At 42.3% G+C, this 20,251-nt stretch overlaps 1 long non-coding RNA gene across 1 annotated transcript; it reads right to left on the bottom strand.

Moving 5' to 3' along the window:
- Positions 1-1,439: 1,439 nt before the first annotated feature.
- On the bottom strand, positions 1,440-19,912 carry LOC115279015. The gene is made up of 3 exons (XR_003903159.1): positions 19,825-19,912; positions 16,222-16,298; positions 1,440-1,521 (listed from the first exon to the last, which is right to left on the bottom strand). It is a non-coding gene; the product is annotated as an uncharacterized LOC115279015 (long non-coding RNA).
- Positions 19,913-20,251: the final 339 nt, after the last annotated feature.

Below are 20,251 nucleotides of genomic sequence, written 5' to 3'. Positions count from 1 at the left end.
ACAGATTCTTTGCTAGTGCCTACAGAGAGAGCACAGCCCTGCAGACACCGTGATTGCCAATGGCTAGCCTCCTGAAGCATGAGCCAATGCAATTTCCAAGTATTCCGTTGTGATGCTCTGTTGTGGCAACCCTCACAAAGTACTACAGATTCCAAGTTCTGAATATCCCAGAATTATTTGATTGACTCTTTGAAATGAATCAAAAGAGAATTTTTATTCAATGGGATTCAGCTGGATCAAGAATTAGGATGAATTCAGAAAAGCACTGAGTGAATTTTTTATTATCTGTTTGCTGAATGAATCACATAAAAGAGAAAGCCTACACCACTTGAAGAGAACAAATTGTTTTCAAACTCTCATTTGGTTTAGATGCACTATTTACATATAACTGAGGCATTAACTAAATGTGGTTTCTTATTTATTTACTGAGGTGACCCCCTCCCCTCCAAAGGAACATTCCTGATTCCTATGGTGGGTCTCATTGGCTAGTTGGTAGTTCAGATGTCTCTTTAACTTAGATTAACTAGATGTCTCCTCAGCTAGTCAGAACAGGTAAGATTTTATTTTATTATTGTTGTTGCTGTTGTTGTTAGAGAGAGCAAGTATCGGGGAGAGGGCTAGAGGGGGAGAGAGAGAGACAGAGAGAGAGAATCAATCTTCGGCAGGGTCCATGCTGAGCGTGGAGCACAGTCTAGGGCTCGATCCCATGGCCCTGGGATTACAACCTGAGCCGAAACTAAGAGTCAGACACTTGATCGACTGGACCACTGGGGGGCCCCTAAACAGGTGAGATTTTCACATCAGCTCTCCTAGGTAGTTCCTGCTTACTCATCCTTCCTGCTTTGAGCCCTGAAAGGCTGACCCACGAGGACTGTAAAAATAGGTTCCTTTCTAGTTGGGTTCAGCTGAAAGGAGGCACTGGCAGGAATCGAGGGAGGAAGAGGCAGGAGGAGACGAGGAGCAGCGTTTGTTCCCAGGGCGTGGTGCCCACCTCCCTGCGGATCACATGGGCTGGCTGTATTCCTTTGGGGAAAGCCGCAGTTCCGGTCGGGAGGCCATCCCTGCAGCCCCTTCTGGGTTCTGGTCCGGACCTTCCGTATCCCCACAGTACTGCACAGTCCCTTGTCCTCAACCCTCGTTATGCAGGCCAGACCTTTATAAACACCTGTAGGCCCTTTATTAAACCCTCGTGGAATTATTTAGTCGGAACGTGCCATCTGGTTCCTGCGAGAGCCCCAATGAATTTGCTAGTCAAGTGTACCAATGCCTCCCATGTGTCTGAGGCCGGACTAAGAACTTCATGTGCATTCACTCATTTAATCCCACCAGCAATCCTTATAACATTTAATCTTATTAACAGACCCACCCTCACACTGTGTTTTACTCAGGGGAATATTAAAAAGTGCTTGCGTTACCTGAGCAGCCATGACAGATGCCAGAAAACTTGGGAATCCACAGGAGCACAGGAGATGTCATGCTGGATTCAGTGTTTGCCATGAAGATGGGGGAAGACGTATTCAGCTATGAGTAATCAAAATGTACCTTTTGTAAAAACAGAGGTTGACTCTCTAAATAATGAGGCCCGGTAGGGATGGGGGGGAGGGAACGGAGACCTGGGGAGGTGCCTTTTAGTGAGGGGCAAGATTTCCTATGCAGCCAGATGGCAGCTCGTGGCCGAGGGTGCCCTCAATCCCCCCCACCCCCTGCCCTCTGTCTTTTACACATTAATGGTTCTTTATAAATATTGATGCCCGAGATGGCCTCATTAATATTTATTTGCCCATGTCATCCTTCTTCGCCCAGGTTTTAAGGAGTGAGCCATCAATTTGGTGCTGGCAGGGGATTACATGTGCAAGGTTCCCTGGCGGGAAGCAATTAGATGGATTCCCCTCCAAAATGTATCCTGAAATTCTTAAAGCGTCAATATTCGTTGGAGGGACTTTAATAACATTATTATATTTTTCCTCTTGCTTGACTCCTCTTTACATTTTCAAGCTAAGAAAACTCCCTAACTGGCCTCGGTGGCTTTTTAGAGCGACTGAATGGCAAACCGTTTATCCCCAGGGGTCCCCCAGCTGCTAAGGCAGAAACTATTGATGCTTTGCAGCAGAAAAAAAATTTTTTTTGCAAGGCAGATTCATGCAGGACTTTGAGTCCTAAGTCTGTGGGTGAGCAGAATTACAAAGGCCACACTTGCCCTAGCACCACCCCTCTATGTCCCCGTCCCCTCCCCAACCCCAGGGCTAACATCCTGAAAGTGAAGCTCAGTGTTCTTTCTGAAACAGTGGCTAAAACAGGCTTTCACAGTCAGTGATCCTACTGGGCAAGTGCCCCAAATCCTGTTTGCCTAAACACAAAGAAACCCTGGTTAATTAGCACATGTACTCTGCTGCTCCTGCTCTTGCCACTGAAATGAATAGTAGTAACACGTGACTTTATGGACAGTTCTGTATCTCAATGGCTGGTCCTCTCTACTAAATTTAAACTTTCAGAAGTCACAGAGGAATGTCAACTATATGGGAAAAACATATCAGAGAGTTGCCGATCTTTGGAGTGGAGCAGCACTGAAATTCGTGTTTTTATAGGAGACAAAAGGTCTAGAGTCATTTACCCAAAACTACACAGCTGTGTTTCATGGCAGAGCCCGCCAAGGATTCTTGATTTCAAGTGCAGTGCTCTTTTCACAGTGCTCATTATACGAACAGTGAGATGCTCGGATGGTCCATTGAAAACCTCACCAGAAGTCCCAAGGTCTGCTCTTTTATTCTTGCAGTTCAATCATAATCTAACTCTGACTACCCACAAAATCTACATCTCTCTCTATGTCAAAGAGCTCAGCCAGAAAATAACATAATTGTTAGGAACGTGTTTGATGATATAACAAAACATGAAAATTGCAATAATGCAGAATATACAAATAATGAAATATGAACTGCACTTTTGTGCCCAGATACTTTCTTTGTATTGTTAGTGTTTCGATAGAATGCATGATTCACAGGAGCAGGGACTATACTGGTCTTCTTCATATTTTCCTTTGTGTCCAGCAGAGTGCCTAGAATATAGTTAGCACTCAATAAATATTGTTGAGTATGGGACTGTTATGAAATATTGGTACAAAAATTAGAAATACATAGGTCATATCATACAAAAGATAATTAGGATATCCTTAAGATGACATAATGATTGTCAGATTTTTTTTTCGTCTTCAAATGCCTTTATATCTCATTGCTGATCTAGGGATATTATTTGCTTCTGACATTCACTTTTGTTTTTACACAATATTACAAATTCCATAAGGTTAAGGACTTATTTCTATATTATTCAACTCTGTATCTCTATAACTGAGCCCAAAGCTTGGCACAGAGTAAGCACTCCATAAATACTGGTGGTCGTGTTTCTTTTTTACAACCCAATGAGAGCATTTGCTGAGTCGCCATTTTGTGATTGTCAACAAGATTTGCAGCTCCTCCCTCAGAGCACTGGCTGACTTCAGGACTCGGTAGCGAGCTTTAACTCTTAAATGGCAACGAAATACAACAAGCTGCCTCCCTTTGGGCCAGATGAGCTCTTAGCATTTATACTACAGTAATAAAGTGCCAAGGAGAGTACCAGACAGTTCGGCTATGGGACGAAAGAAATAAGAGGTCCATATCCCTCAAAGAATCAATAAACCTCCTTCTTACTAATAGGAAAAAATAACTGGCAGCTCTCTCACCAACCCTACTTTCTCATCTAAGGGGAAAACACTTCCTAAAGTATTTGTTCTTTTGAGAGCTTACAGATGGCAGTGACTTAAAAGCATCTCTGATACTAGTAACACACTGCCTGATCCTAACCAAATTCCAAATGGCATCAATTGACTAGATTTGGAAAGTCAGATGCTTACAAAAGTCCATGCCAAATGTCTGTCAATTACATTCTGAAATAGTAGGCAAAGATGTGGATGAAAAAGACATTCCAGATAAGGGGATGACATGGAGGAAAGTATGGTGAGAGGAAAGAACAAAAATTGGTTGACATGACACACACCAGTATAAATAAAAACGTTTCTGAACAAAAGACAAGATGAGGTACCTGGGTTGGCTCATGAATTTCTAGTCAAACGTCTTGAATTGCATGTGACTGAGTTAGCTATTGCTGCATAACCATCATAAAATTCAGTGGCTTAAAATAATAAATTTCAATGTTATTTCCCACAGTAATAATATGTTGGGCAGTTCTTTTGGTCTTTGCTATACTTCCGCAGCCTGCTGTGTTATGGATAAGACAGCTCTGCTGATTTGGGCTGATTCCTCACACATGTTACATGATTGAGTGGCTATTGGCTTGCCCGGGAGAGAGTTAACATTGCAGGCTGATGCTGCTCTTTAAAAGTACCTGCTTGGGGCGTCTGGGTGGCTCAGTTAGTTAAGCGTCCGACTTCGGGTCAGGCAATGATCTCATGGTTCGTGGGTTCAAGCCCCGCATCGGGCTCTGTGCTGACAGCTAGCTCAGAGCCTGGAGCCTGTCTTCAGATTCTGTGTCTCCCTCTCTCTCTGACCCTCTCCTGCTCATGCTGTGTCTCTATGTCTCTCAAAAATAAATAAAACATTAAAAATTTTAAAAAAGTGCCAGTTTGCAGAGATGACACTTGGCTGGTATCTGGGAATTTGAGTTTTGGAGTGTTCTCTATGTTACTAACTGTATTGGTTTTCAACTGCTGATTTAACAAGTTGCCACAAATTTAGTGGCACAACACACGTTCATTATGTAACCGTTCTGGAGAGAAGTCCTTGCCCTTTCAAGCTTCTAAAGGTCATCTGCATTCCTTGGCTCATGACTCCTTCCTCCATCTTCAAAACCAGGACCATAGCAACTTCAAGTTTCCCTCTCTCTCTGTCTCTCTCTTTGCCTCTCTCTCTCTCTCTCTCTCTCTCTCTCTCTCTCTCTCTCTCTTTCTCCCCTCTGCATTTATCATCATCTTTCTTTGACTCTGATCCTAGATAATCCAGGAAAATCTTCCCATCTCAAGGTCCTTCAGTTACTCACATCTTCAATGTCCGTTTTGCCATGTAAGGTACCATATTAATAGGTTCTGGGCATTAGGACATAGGTATATTTACATGTTTCATGTTCACTAACTGATGATGGAGAATGCAATGGGTTAACAAGCAGGAAATGTAGAGATAAAGCCATTAGAAAGTTACAGGCTATTGTTCAGGATGCAATAATCAGTGATTGGAGTACCAGCCAGAAAAATTTGAAACTGGTAAACAAACCAACCAACAACAAAACCTATGTTAATCAAGACCAGTTTGGGTAGAGCTTGTGGTATTTATATTTGTTAATTCAGATATTTATTGAGTGTGTACTATGTGCTGAGGCTACAAAAGGAATAATAGACATGTTTCTATCTCCATGGAGCTTACCTTCCAGTTGGGTGTTTCTAAGGTTTAAGCTGATCCCTAAAGCATAGAAAGACACAAAAATACAAAAATACACAAAGACACAAAACAAAAAAATAAGGGGTTCCAAGGAGGAAAATGGAATGTGCAAAGCAGAATTGGGAAGAATGTTATTCTCGATAAGTGTAACCAAAGTTCTAGGAGACTGAAGTATAGAAAATGAAGGGAAGGATGTACGTAAGGTGGTAAGGAAGGTAAACAGATGCCAGTCCATGCAGCAAGAGCCTTCTGGCCACAAGAAGGAGATGAGATTTAATTATTAGCATAACTAGAAGTAACCTAAAGGTTTTGTTTTCAAAAACTCTGCTGTTGAGGGACAAGAGTGGAAGTGAGAAAATTAGTGCCTTACTACTCAGTGTTATCCATAGACCAGCAGCATCAGACTGACACAGGGGCTTGTTGGAATTGTAGAATATTAGTCCCTTCCCAAATCTAGAATTAGAATATGCATTCTAGCAAGATCCCCAAGTGATTTATTTGCACATTAAACTTTGAGAAGCACTAAGTTGGAAGATCATGGTAGCTTGACCTAACAGAGTGGCTGGGCAGGTGGAAGAGTAGAGGGAATGTCTTACAGATAGTCCTAGGCATGCGGAACTTCAGTTGGGGTTAAAATCTGATATAGAGTGGACAGTGTTCAAAACACAGATATATGAGCTAGATGCAGGCATGGAACACTAGTCTTTGGTGTCAGAGATGTTTTCAGGCAGAAGTCCAGTACCCTGGAGAGCTCCCCTAAACCAGTAGGTTTTTGGAAATGAAGTCTAAGGATCAACAGAGATGCCTTTTAGACTCAAAACTTTGAAGTCATCCTTGACTGTATTCTTTTGATAAATATCTGATGATCACTGGATTAAGTCCTATGATTACTGGAGATCATCTTTTATACCCAAAGAATCTTCTGTTCCACATAATAGAATGGCCATGGTGTCTGCTCTGATTTGCACACTTCAGTGAAATTATAATCCTAAAGGAGGCCAATAGGCTGAGATGAGGTAGAGGTAAGAGAGAGACAGCTTTCCTGACACTCTTAGCCCTCAAAGATGTCCTCTCTTCTGGAACAGGAGCTAGAGTTTTGACTTAGGTTTGAGGGCTCAATTCCAGAATAAAAACTGTCAGAGGATTAAATACAGTGATAACTCTGACAACGGAAAAGGGTCTGATTTGGGGGAGATTATGAAGGGAATACCAGCAGCACTTAGTGAAGTATAGGGAGAAGGCAAGGGTGGAGTACCAGAACACCTAACTGATGCCAGGACCCTCCTATTGCTCTCATCTGTCCTGCCTGGAAGTGTGTGTAGCAAACATAGAGAATTCCATTAAAATCCCACTGACCCTATGAGATCCCAGCAATATCATTCTCAGTAATATGATTAAATTGAAAGACAAGTATAAGTGAGGGTATGAAACAATTCATACATTATTGATGGGAATGTAAAATGGTACAACCATTAAGGGGAAAAGGTCTGACAGTTTCTTATGAAATTAAATATATACCTACTGTGTGACCCAGCAGTTGCACTTCTAGATAAATATACATCCACAAAGACTTTTTAAGAATCTTTATAGGGGGTGCCTGGGTGGCTCAATCGGTTAAGCATCCAGCTTCAGCTCAGGTCATGATCTCATGGTTCCTGAGTTCAAACCCTGCGTCAGGTTCTGTGCTGACAGCTAGCTCAGAGCCTGGAACCTGCTTCAGATTCTGTATCTCCCTCTCCCTCTCTCTCAGACCCTCCCCTGCTCATGCTGTCTCTCTCTCTCTCTCTCTCTCTCTCTCTCTCTCTCTCTCTCTCAAAAATAAATAAAATGTTAAAAATAATTAAAAATAAATAAAATAAATAAAAGAATCTTTATAGTATCTTTATTCATAATAGCCCAAAACTAGAAACAACCCAAATGTTTCTCAGCTAGAGGAGGGGTAAGCAAATTATGGCATATTTGTATAATACAATATTACTCAGCAGTAAAAAAGAATGAAAGGCTCATACACACAATAATGAGAATAAATATAAAAAACATTATGGATAAACAAATTCTAGTATATTTATATAATGAAATATTAGCAGTTTAAAAAAATGAGTTACAGATATATGCAACTACAAGGATACATCTCAAAAACAAGAATCAAGACACAGAAAAGTAGACCAAAAAACTATATACTATATGATCCCATTTATATGAAATTCTAGAAAAGGCAACTAATTCATGGCAATGCAAGACAGAAAAATTGTTGCCTACTGGTTGGGCAAGGAATAAAAGGAGGTGAACAGAAGATAACGTTCTAGGGTGACAGAAATATTCTACATCTTGACTGGGGGGTTGGTTACTTAGTATATACTTTTGAAAGAATTCATACAGTTGTACTCTTAAGATCTCTGAGTATTATTGAATATAAATTTGGCCTCAATAAAAATAAGTTTTTGAGGCACCTGGGTGGCTCAGTCAGTTGCATGTCCATCTCTTGATTTCGGCTCAGGTCATGATCTCACCGTTGGTGAGATCGAGCCCCACATCGAGATCTGCACTGACAGTGTGGAGCCTACTTGGGATTCTCTCTCTCTCCCTCTCTGCCCTTCCCCCTCCTTGTCCCCTCTCAAAATAAATAAATAAACATTAAAAAATAAGTTTTTAAGTAACAATAAAAAAAATCCCACTGACCTTTGCTTCATTCCAAGGGCCATGTACCTATATATTGCTGGCTTGTTTCACTCTAGAAAAATGTATGATGGATAGTCAGTCTTTCTGGTCTGGAAAGAATGTGGCAGAAGGGCAGAGGGCTGGCAGTTTGCCCAAGTTGATGCAAAGCTGGAGGCAGTTGGGCTTAGCCAAAGCTTTCACCCAACCTCTGAACAATGCCTATAATCTGTGACCACAAATTGTAATATTCCGCTGGAGCCTGTGTGTCAAGAGAAATCTAATTTAGAGTGGGCTCTCAGTTCTTTCTAAGCCACAAGAGCCTGATGAATTGCTCAGCTGTTCTTTCAGGCTGTTCAATGGCAACTAGGGAGGAAGAAAGCCCAGGTTTTCAGCGTTGCAAAAATTCAGTCTAGTATAAAGGGCCCTGAAAGAGGAGCCAAAGAAGAAGACAACAGAATAATAAGGCCACGTGCTCCTAGATCTGCTCCTCTTTTCTCCCCTTGACTGACGTAGTCCCAATTCTAGTTGGTTCCCACCCAAAGTGGATTACTTCAGCCAACATGTTGTATTTACTATGAACCAGGTGCTGTGCCATGTATTTGGCATGCAGGTAAAAAGATCCCAATTTTTTAGAAACTCAGTCTGGTGGAATCACATCCATCATCTAATTTGATCCTTACAAACTCTCTGAAAGGCAAGTAAAGCAAGAATAATTACAACCCCTGTTTTGCAAATGAGGAAATTGAGACTCGAGAAATGAAATGATTTGTCCAAGGCTACATAGCAAGTAGTAAACTTAGGATTTGAATTCAGGTGTTCTTGTGCTGGGTCCCAAGTTCTTTCCAATGCAAATTAAAGATGTATATAAAACAGGTATGTGTCCTTTTCCTACTCTAAATTCACTGAAGTCTCAATTGTGAAGAATATTGGGACTCATAAACACAGAGCTGATGGGGAGAAAAGGAGTCAGGATCAGGCAGTGCTTAGTCCTCTAGGAGCAGTCCAAGACATTACTTGTGTGTTTCTGGATAGACACACAGGGACCAGACTTGGCTCAGACAGGTGATCCACATCCACAATGATGTGATCGGAGGGAGGAATCTGATGAGGGATGGTGAATGTTTAACCAGCTAGATAGTTGGTAGGTTAACTAATGTCATTCATCGTCCATCATAGTCATTCATTAGTCTCTGATCTCTGGGTGAGATGCACAAGAGGCCCAGTGAGGTAGGGAGAGCACCAGAGTCCCAGGCAAGTAGGAGGCAGCTCAGAGCATCTTTTCACATCTCTGTCCAAGTTCTTGGTCAAAAGCCACAGATTTGGACTCTAACTCCCCTTAGCAAAAACAAAACAAAAACCATTAAAAATACAGGTGGGGCTGCCTGGGTGGCTTAGTTTGTTTAGCTTCCAACTCTTGATTTCAGTTCAGGTTATGATTCTATGATTGTGGGATCAAGCCCCATGTTGGGGTGTGTTGAGCATGGAACCTGCTTGGTTCGTTCTCTCTCTCTCTCCCTCTCTCTCTCTCCACTCCCCCTCAAATAAAGAAAAAAACAATATAGGTGGCTTACAAATCTATGGGAAATTTGAACATCTGGCCCTCAGAACCGACAACTAGAGCGATCCTGAGGATTCAGGTAACAAGAATAAAGGGAAAATCTCTTCCCAGTGCCAACTTCAACAGTATTTTATCCTTTCTTCTTTTCAACCAAGATCCATTGTCCAAGGGGAGACAGAGCCTGATTGGCTTAATATAGGCCACCTGCCTTTACTTTGGCAGGTGATGGAGAGAGTACCTTGGATAACAGTCCCCAGAAAACTGCATGCACTCCATGAAGACTTGACTCCTCAAAGGAAAATCAGAGTCCCATTAATGCTGTTTCCAGAAGAAGCAATGCCGAGAAGGCGAAAAACTTGGAGGTCCACTATAAGATTCATAGGAAACCCGAAGACCAGGAAGGGAAACCAATAAGGAGACCAGGTCAGAGACTTTAACAGCAAGAAAAAGTAAGAGCTCCTTGTAGCTCAGAACTTACTACCACGCGCCGCCGCAGGGAAAGAGCAGCAGTGAGTCCTACGCAAGGTTCATGAGATCTTTATTGTCTTACTCAGAACAGGCTCAGGAATTGGAAGAATTTGAGACTGCAGATAGAATAATAACAACATGAGGTATGATATCTTGGAGAAGCTGAAAAAAAAGAAAATCAGGGGTTCACCTGAAGGAAGGAAGGAAGTGTTAAGCTCACTGTATTCTGTGGATGGTAAACAATAAGAATCAAATTACTTGGATTTAAATGATTGGGCTGTTTATAATACAGAAAGACATGATGAAAATGCATTGAAGAGCTAGGAAATAAAAACAGCTGAAGATGTTTTAGCATTAGATACACTTTATCAGAGAAAAACAGTCCATTGGTTTGAAGTTTGTGCCATGAGGCACCATTCAGAATGCTTAAGTTGTAAGCAATAGTAACCTTTTACTTACTCTGGCTCAAATGAGGAAGAAAGTATTGTTCAAAACAAGATACACAGAGTGAGGGCAAATTCTAATAACAGTAAAATTACTAACTCAACGATACCATTACAGCTTAGACCAGTAGTTCTCAAAACTGTTGGTCTCAGGACACTGTTTATGTGGGTTATATCTATTAATATTTGTTGCCATAAAAAGAAAGACAGAAATATTCAATGTTGTTTGGTTTAAAATATATGAAAAAAATCTGTCTTACCCAAATAATGTAGTTAGAAAAGGAGAAATATTTGAATGGCCTTTTCAGATAATTGTAGATATGCTTCTTTGATACTACACTCACACCCAATATTAGTTTCCTGAAGATGGTGATACTGTGGATCTGAAAAACCCTGAAGTTTTTATATTCTGTTATAGTCATCGGTTTATCTTGCACCTTGAATGGATCATTAGCCCATGAATAATTCTGTAAAGTCAAGGTTGGTCATTTGGAAAATATTAGTTCAATGAGTTATGCAGATCTTTTAAATATTGACTCATGTCATTGTACAATATCACAATAATGTAATTAATTAATATCACCATTGATCTTACCAGAAAAGTCTTTAAATGTTGGGAAGCTATCAGTAAATATAGGGAAAATGTCAAGCTCACAGGGACAAAGTTTCCAAAATTCTAATTTTGCTCAAAAGCTCGACCTTTATTACTGGTAACAAAGACTGGCCATCATTCTCTCTGAAGTGGCTTGCTTTGTCAAAGTTTGAGATAATGTCTACCAAATTAACCACAGTTTGTCAGTCCTTTTTTCAAGTAAAAAAGGAACTAAATTAATTCACAACCCAAACAGTCACACATAGGCTTTCCTCAGGACAATCATGATACTTTTCAATATGCAGAGAAGAGATTTAGGAATACTTACCATGTAAAAAAATACAGATATCAAAAAGCTATGTATTCAAGGGTGAAAGTTGAATGAGTTAAATTTTTTTCTTTATCATCAAAGACATTAAGTGAAACTGGTTGGGGTGTTTTTTTCTCCAAGTGCATGGTACAATGCAAGACTACAATGATACTACCATCATGTGTAGGATATGTGCCAAGGACTTGATTCATGCGGAGGCACCAACAATGCTTTTGCATCATGAGTGCAAATATCAGTTACAGAGTAAAGGGCAAATCATACATTAGTATTATTATGAAGACACTTTTGATCCCATAAAACTCCTGAAAGGGCCTTGGGGACCACGCTGTGACAACAGCAGACTTAGGCTTAGCAAGATCTGGAGGACAAGGTGGGATCACTTTATCCTGAATCGTATCGGAGGGAAATAGGTACTAAACAAGACTAGGGTTCTGTTAGGAAGACAGAGGGAATAATGGACACAGGTAGACAGTCAGCAGTGTCCACTATGCATGGGCACAATATTTAGAAAGCATAGCACAGTTAGTATGTTTGCATGTATGGATACATACATGCAAAGTATGAAGCTGGACCTCCACCTCAGACCACATACAAAAATGAACTCAAAATAGATCAAAGACCTACATGTAAGGACTAAAACTATAAAGCTCTTAGACAAAAACCAGAAGGTAACTGGTCAGTCAAGGCATATACTATGGCTCCTACACCTTCTCAGAAACATGAAACATTGGAATCCTCTTCTTTGGTTTGGCAATGTTTTCTTAGATATGACACCAAAAACACAATGAAAGAAAAAAAATAGATGAGTTTAATTTCATCAGAAATAAACACGTCTGTCAATCAAAAGACACCATTAAGTAAGTGAAAAGGCAATCCACAGAATGGGAGAAATATACATAAATCATGTATCTGATACAGGCCTCGTACCCAGAATATATAAGGAACTTTTACAATCCAAAACAAAAAGACAAACAGTCCAATGAAAAAATGGGCAAAAGATTTTAATAGATAGGAATACAAATAGCCAACAAGCACATTGAAAGATCGTCAACATCACTAAGTCATTGGGAAAATGCAAACCCAAACCCCAGTGGGATGTTACTTCACACCCACTACGATGGCTATAATAAAGGAATAAAGAAATAACACGTGTTGGTGAGGATGCAGAGAAACGGGAACCCTCATACATTGCCGGTAGGCATGTGAAATGGTTCAGCTGCTATGGAAAACAATTGGCAGCTCCTCAAAAAGTTAAACATAGAATTACCATATGACTCAGAAACTCCTCTCCTAGGTACATACCAAAAAGAATTAAAAACAGGTGTTCAAACAAAAACTCATACACAAACATTCATAACAGCACTACTCACAATTGCCAAAAGTTGAAAACAATTCAAATGTCCATCAATGGGTGCATGGATAAACAAAATGTGGTATATGGATATAGGGGAACATCATTCAGCCATAAAAAGGAATGAAGCGCTCACATATACTACAACATAGATGAACTATGAAAACATTATGCTAAGTGCAAAAGCCAAACACAAAAGGACACATGTCATATGATTCCATTTATATGAAAATGTACAATAGGCAAATCCATAGAGTCAGAAAGCAGATTACTGATGGCCAGGGGTTGGGGAGAGGGGAAATGAAGAATGACTGCATAATGAGTACAGGGTTTCCTTGTGGGATCATGAAAATATTCTGGGACTTGATAGTGGTGATGGTTGCACAACATTGTGAATATACTAACAACTACTAAATTGTACACTTAAAAATGGCTAAAATGGTGAATTTATGTTATGTGATTTTTTTTTAATCACAACTTAAAGAAAGCAAAAACAGGGGCACCTGGGTGGCTCAGTGGACTAAGTGTCTGACTTTGGTTCAGGTCATGATCTCATTCATGGTTTGTGAGTTCGAGCCCCACATCAGGCTCTATGCTGGCAGCTCAGAGCCTGGAGCCTGCTTTGGATTCCGTGTCTCCCTTTCTCTCTGCCCACCCCCACCCCCGACTCTCTCTCTGTCTCTCTCAAAAATAAATAAACATTAAAAAAAAGAAAAACAAAGCGAGAAAACCTTCCTAAGGTTGCACAATCGTCAATAAGCGACAGAGACGGTAAGGCAAGGGAATGAGCCCGGTGCTAGGAGTCTAGGTCCTCCAGCTATTGCAGAGCAACCAGCACATAATCCACTAGGTTCGAATCACACGAGGCAGGCAACACCCTGACACACAAAGACTCTACTAGACTCCGCTGCTGAGGCTGTCCCAGTGGCCATACACAAAGCATCGATTGAAAACACAAGCGGATTTACCATCCTGGAAAAGGAGACCTGGCTATGGATGTCACAGTTAAAACAGACCTTGAAAATATTCTCATGTTAGAGACTTTAAAACATGTTCCAGAAATTCTGGGACAGTCATGACATGCTTAGGGAAACACAGCTGGTTAGTGGAAGATCCTGGTCCAAGAGAGCCAATGTGTGCTGCCTCTTTCTACCCCAGGATCTTCATCGTTGGAGCAATTCCATAAACATCTTTCAGAATAGTTGTAGTCTGAGGGTTTGTTAAGCCAGGGACTGTATTTCCCCTACATACCCCCTGAAGTGTGTGCACAAGGAGACACCTGCTATCTACAATTTTAAAATAGCTCCTACCTTCGTGCTCTAAATCTCGGTTTGTGCCACATCCAAGTTAGAGAGCTGGCGTACCTGGGACACCCCCCCCACCACGTCACCCAGAAACCAGCTACCAAACCTGCCAATCCTCATGTTGGAACAATGCAGACAATCTGGATGCTCTCCTGTTCTGATCCCGATTCCCTAACCTTTGGCTTGGACTGTTTCAAACACCTCTTAAATGCCCAATGTTACCTGTGGCTCCATCCCACACTGACTCAGGAGGCACACGGACCGTAGATGGGAACGTGGAGAGTTCCAATCCCTATGTATGACACTTCTGGTAGGTGGGATTGAATCTGGGTGGAGCAGTGTTCTCCTCCGTGGGCTTGGTTCCAGATTAACAGTGACCATGAAAATAAGCTCTTGTGGTGCTTGGGTGGCCAAGTTGGTTGAGCATCCGACTTCAGCTCAGGTCATGATCTCATGGTCCCTGAGTTCGAGCCCCACGTCTGGCTCTGTGCTGACAGCTCTGAGCTTGAAGGCTGCTTCAGATTTTGTGTCTCCCTCTCTCTGTGCCCCTACCCTACTTGTGCTGTCTCTCTCCCTCTCTCTCAAAAATAAATAATCATTTTTTAAAAAAAGAAAGAAAATAAGCTGTAAATTAGTTTAGAAGACTGACCTCAACAATGGCAATTGAGATGAAGTCTTGATAATTGATTCCTTCAGATCCATAGGAAGGCGGTCTTGACTTAGTGGTACAAATGCTGGATTGTCAGGTTTCCTTGGCAACCTGCAGTCCTGCCCTTGGTGACAAATTGGGAGCTCCAATTTCCTTCTAGCTATAAAAATTCTCATTCTATGAATATCTGTGGTTTTAGAGAGCTTACTAAAGGGGGAGTGGTACAAAGTAAAACTATTAAACTTGGCTATTAAACATGGACTATTGACATAGAAGCAGGGACACAGATGGCTCGCTAGGAGGTAATGTGCTGGAATTCAGGGAAGTAACAGGCTATGTTTCCTTCTCCCATGGGCCGAGTATGATATCAGGAGTGTCCAATGGCAATTCTAAATTAACACAAGTCTAAGCCGTGCTCCAGCCTGCTCTGTTAACTAAGGCAGAGTAATGAGTACATATTGTTGAAAGCTTTCTTTTTAAAATGGTTCTACACTATGAACTTCAGGAATTCAGTTGTCATATTTCAGAGAAAATGTCATTATCCAGAACTATTCTCTGCTAACACACGCTGAGCTATTACTATGTTGTACCATTAGGAGCACCAGTTTTAAGTCCAGACATTCAGACTCGAGGGCAGAAGTTCATGTGTGATCTGATCATGCGGCATCTGGAGGGCCGAGGGAAAGAAGCAGGAAGTCTATCAAATGGGGCCCACACTTCCCAGGACCTGCAGTGACACAGGCTATCCGTCTTACAGGAACAAAGTACATAGTAGATTGCAACCAGTGTTCTTGAGCAACATGAACTAAGGGTGGCTGTTCCCTTTTCTGTAAAATATATGTGGTTTGGGACTGAGGGAATTTGATCATGATCTCATGGTTCCTGAGTTCGAGCCCCACGTCTGGCTCTGTGCTGACAGCTCTGAGCTTGAAGGCTGCTTCAGATTTTGTGTCTCCCTCTCTCTGTGCTGCTACCCTACTTGTGCTGTCTCTCTCCCTCTCTCTCAAAAATAAATAATCATTTTTTTTAAAAAGAAAGAAAATAAGCTGTAAATTAGTTTAGAAGACTGATCCCTTGCTTAGGATCTGTTTTGTTTACTGTTCCTGTTAGTTTCTCTTTTGTTGCAAATATCTCCATGTATTTGGGAGAAATTTGTCCACATATATCACAAAGAAGCCAAAAAGACAGAGATCTCACCAGGAGCCCCGAGGGAATGACAGAATGAGTCAGGACATCTTCTTTCTCTGCTGGAAGCCAAGCCTTGCCTGCAGAAGTTTGGCTGCCTGTAGCATTTTCCAGGTCCTCCAGGGACCCAAGAGGAGCAAGACCCCCACATTCTGGACAGAAGAGGTAGCAGAGAGCTAACAAAACTCCACCTCTGCTGCCAGGGAAAGCTAGGTTAGGGAGCATAGCTCAGGGTCATTGCCCAAATGGGTCTACTAACCCCAGTCAAAGGTCAGCCTCCTCCTGAGGGAAGGTGGAATCTGTAAACACATTTGCAGGGGGCAGCCTCTGCTTGGCCTGGAAGGAAAATGAAGGACAAGAAAAGATTACACTCATCCTTGCTGAGGAGCTGTGGCCAATCACTCTGCCCAGTCAACAAGCTTGACCAATGACGGTCAGCCACCACCCAAGGTCCTACCCACCTAAGACCACAGAGGAAGCAATGTGGTAAGAGGGCGGCTCTATGGAGGGAAATCCTCACAGCACCCCTAAAACAAATGAATATCCACAGAGGCTACGAAACCTTATTAAATCTGGCCAGTTTCGAAAATAGGAATATCTGATATTCATTCCCTGCCTGCCAAACTTTGGATTCTAAAGGCTGTTGGTTCACTTATAAGATCTATTTTTGCCAAAGGCCTTGAACCTGAAAGTCTGGCAGAGGGGGGCTAGGGACAACAGGTGGCTCCCATACCTGGGGCTCATGTGTGCTTGACGACAGGCTGGCTACACCTCCCCTGCTGCCAGTGTCTACAGGAGCCTTGAGCTGCCTGCATTGTATTAAATACCACTAGGACTTAACAGTGGTCATCGGCCCAGAGCCCCTGTGCTTGGTTCCCCTTCCAGCTCCCTCTGAGAGAAGACCTGGCCTTGAACCTCTTCCCAGTTGGCTGGAGGCTCTTTCCCCTCAGTCTGGTTCCTGCTGGCTCTTTTCCTGCCTAGATTTCACCTCCTCTCACATTGCCCAGATGCTTCTAGGATACCCACAAATCCCTGAGGACTGTTGGCACTGCCCTTCCCTTGTTCCCTCCCTCCTTTCTCCTCCCTCCTTGGATCAAATATTGGCTTGAGTATAGCTGGCACTCAACCCAGAGAGGCAAAGAGAACTGGCAGGAAATGAGCAGCCTCCTCTCAGTGGCCACTTGCCCCACATGGCACAGTGAGATCGACGTAAGAACCTGCCAGGCCCCTGGCCCCATGCGCCCCCTCCCTCCATATTCCTCAGCATCCTCTTGTTTATATTCTTTCCCCTTCTTTCTCTGGTTCTTTTTTGTTGTTCTGCCTTATTAGCTATGTTCCTTCTCTTCCTCTTTCTATCTCTGGGCATTAGTTTGGGGTTTTTTCCTTGTCTCCTCCCCAGCCCCCTTCCACTTCTTCCAGCTACTTAGCCTCTCCCACACATAACTGGTTGCCTGGATTTGTAAAATAACCCCCTAAAAATCCCTCCGTGGATGAAGCCTCCACCTCTAATTCTTTCTCTACTTTAGACAGAGTGACTGCTTTATGTCACTCTCTGATTCAAGACCCGGCATTGACTTCCCAGTGGCCACAGAACTGAGTCCAAACTCCAATATGGCAGACCATGCCCTTGATCATGTGCCTTTCTTCCATCCACTCAAGGGTTTATTGATTTAGCAAACAAGTTAGTTTATTCATTGAGTGCCTACCATGAGCGGATATTGTACCAGGAACTGAAGACTTAAAAAAAATACAAAAATATTTTCAAATAAAACCATGTCTGGGATTTGCTTCAAATTAATCCAAAGAATAGGGGAGGAGAGTTGGTCAAATGGAAGAGGTATGGAGAAAACAAGATTGACCAGGAATTGATAGTCATTGAAGCTGGCTGATGGATACAAGCTTCTTTATGTTATTCCCTCTGCCTCAGTGTAGGTTTGAAAATCTTCTGTTAGAAATATGATGTGTGGGGTGCCTGGGGGGCTCAGTCGGTTGAGCTTCCAACTTCGCCTCAGGTCATGATCTGAACCCACAGTTTGTGGGTTCGAGCCCCGCATCGGGCTCTGTGCTGATGGCTTGGAGCCTGGAGCCTGCTTCGGATTCTGTGTCTCCCTTTCTTTTTGCCCCTCCCTTGCTCGCACTCCATCTCCCTCTCTCTCTGTCTCTCAGAAATAAACATTACAAAAAAGAAAAAAAGAAATATGATGGTAAAGAGAACTGGCAAGTCCTTGGCTTCCCTTTACTCATGACTCTCCCTGTGCTCTGTGCTCAGAATCCCCAAAGCTGCTTATCGTCACATTATTACCACTTGTTGTAATGGCTTGTTTAATTGTCTGCCTTTTCAAATAGGCTAGGAGCTCTGTGTGCACGGGGTGTGTTTTTTGGCTTTCTCCCTATTTTATCCCTAGAGCCTGGCACACACGAGGTGCTCAGCAAATATTCTCTGAATGAAGGAGTAAGATGAACTCTGGAGGCACAAACCCGGCCTCCCTGCAGGGGCCGGTGGGGGACAGGTGAGGCGGAGGAGGGGCTGGCTTGGGCACCACAGTTAGGCATTTGCACCCTGGGCAGGCAGCGTTGGGGCAGGATCCACTTAGAGTAATGTCATAGACATTTTCTGGACAGAAAAATTTTGACGCTTCTTTTGAAAAGTCTGAATGAATGGTCTGGTAATATGTTTTCTGAATTTTCAATAAATAAGTGAGTCAAGAATGACATGTATGGAAAGCTTCTTCTCCATAATACACCGCCTGCATCCTGCACACTGTAACGCACAGCAGATAAATCTAAACTGTATGAAATGACATGATTTATTAGTGAAGAGAAGTGTCAAGTGCAGGACGCTTCTATCTGGTGGACCTATATAGCTGGTCATGTGGCTGCTACTCAGAGCAAGGCCTTTCCTGACCTCTGCCTGAATCGGCCACCTCAGTCTTGCGGTCTCCTATTGTTTGTTAAATAGCATCAATCACTGCCTACAATTATGCATAGTGTCCTGATTGGTGGTCCGCATCCTGGCCTTAGAGTGCCAGCAACCTATAAACACGGGTTTTGTCTACTGTTAACTGATGCTGGGCACAAGGTAGGGGTTCATGAGGGCATGAATGAAGCTCGTATTTCTTACTGAGCAGGGCCCCGCTGCAATAACCAAGGCAAACGTTTTAATCACAGTTGTTGGGGTTTTTTTTTTTTTGTCTCTGCATTCATGCAAGACTTTATAAAAGCATTCTTTCAGTAAAGCATACAAAGGTGATAAAACATTTTAACAACATGAATGAAATGAGCAAAAGAAAGACCTCTCTTATCCCACAATCTCACTCTGCACTGAAAAGAAGTTATGAGTAACATAAATGGCTTCCAATATAAAATGTTGACAGTGTAATCTTTTATTTTTTTCCAGTGGAGTACTTACATAAGTACTGTCTAACCAAAGAACAGTCTATACAGAAGCAAAACCATATTTACAACCCTTTGGGATTGCTTCCATGAGAGGATTTTTAATGACTACATGTTTTGTCGTTTGGATTTCCTTATTATTGTGCATTTCCGTTAATAATAATTTTCATTATTTAAAGTACTGTTGCTATTAAAATGTTTGTATTAATAGCTACATCTTTGTGCTAAATAATTACTTCTATGGAATCAATTCCCTATAAACAAATCGCTAAATTGAGGGATATAAATACTATCAAAACTTAGGCTAGCTTTCCTTATTTCTAAGTTCTGGGTCTGTTAAACTGAGTAGATCCTTAGCTCCACCCCGGAACTAGAGTCCTGCTCTTTGCCCCTCCCCGTGGGTGGGAGATTGGCCCCCACATATAGGCCCCCCGGGTGTCTACTGTGTGTCACGGGTACACCTCTCTACCTGACTCTCTCTCTCATGGCTCCCTTTCCAGATTTCCAGATTCTCTGCCCAACTGCTCTGTCTTCTGAGGTACGCCATTTTTCTGAACTAGATTAGACCGCCAGCCTCTTGCACAGGGTCCCCCTTGCTCTGGTGGGTGTCCGGAGTCACAGTGCTGCCTTCCCCTCATGCCTCTCTATCTCGTGTGTAAACGATCACAATGGTCTCAAGCCATGACAACTGTTCCAGCGTCTTGGCTCCAAGCACGTTTCTGGTCGTCTCTGAAACTGACACATCGCTGCTTCCTTGCTCATGTACTCTCTCTCATATGTGACTCTTGACTATAACTGTATTCCTTTAATAAAACATGATCTTATAACGATCATCCATGTGGCGTGGTTTCTGGGATGCCTCATGGAAGAACTGCATGACAATTACCTACAGCCCA

This window comes from Suricata suricatta, chromosome 15 (assembly GCF_006229205.1).
Source record: "Suricata suricatta isolate VVHF042 chromosome 15, meerkat_22Aug2017_6uvM2_HiC, whole genome shotgun sequence".
NCBI classification, from domain to species: Eukaryota; Metazoa; Chordata; class Mammalia; order Carnivora; family Herpestidae; genus Suricata; species Suricata suricatta.
This window is presented reverse-complemented; position numbering and strand designations above follow the sequence as displayed.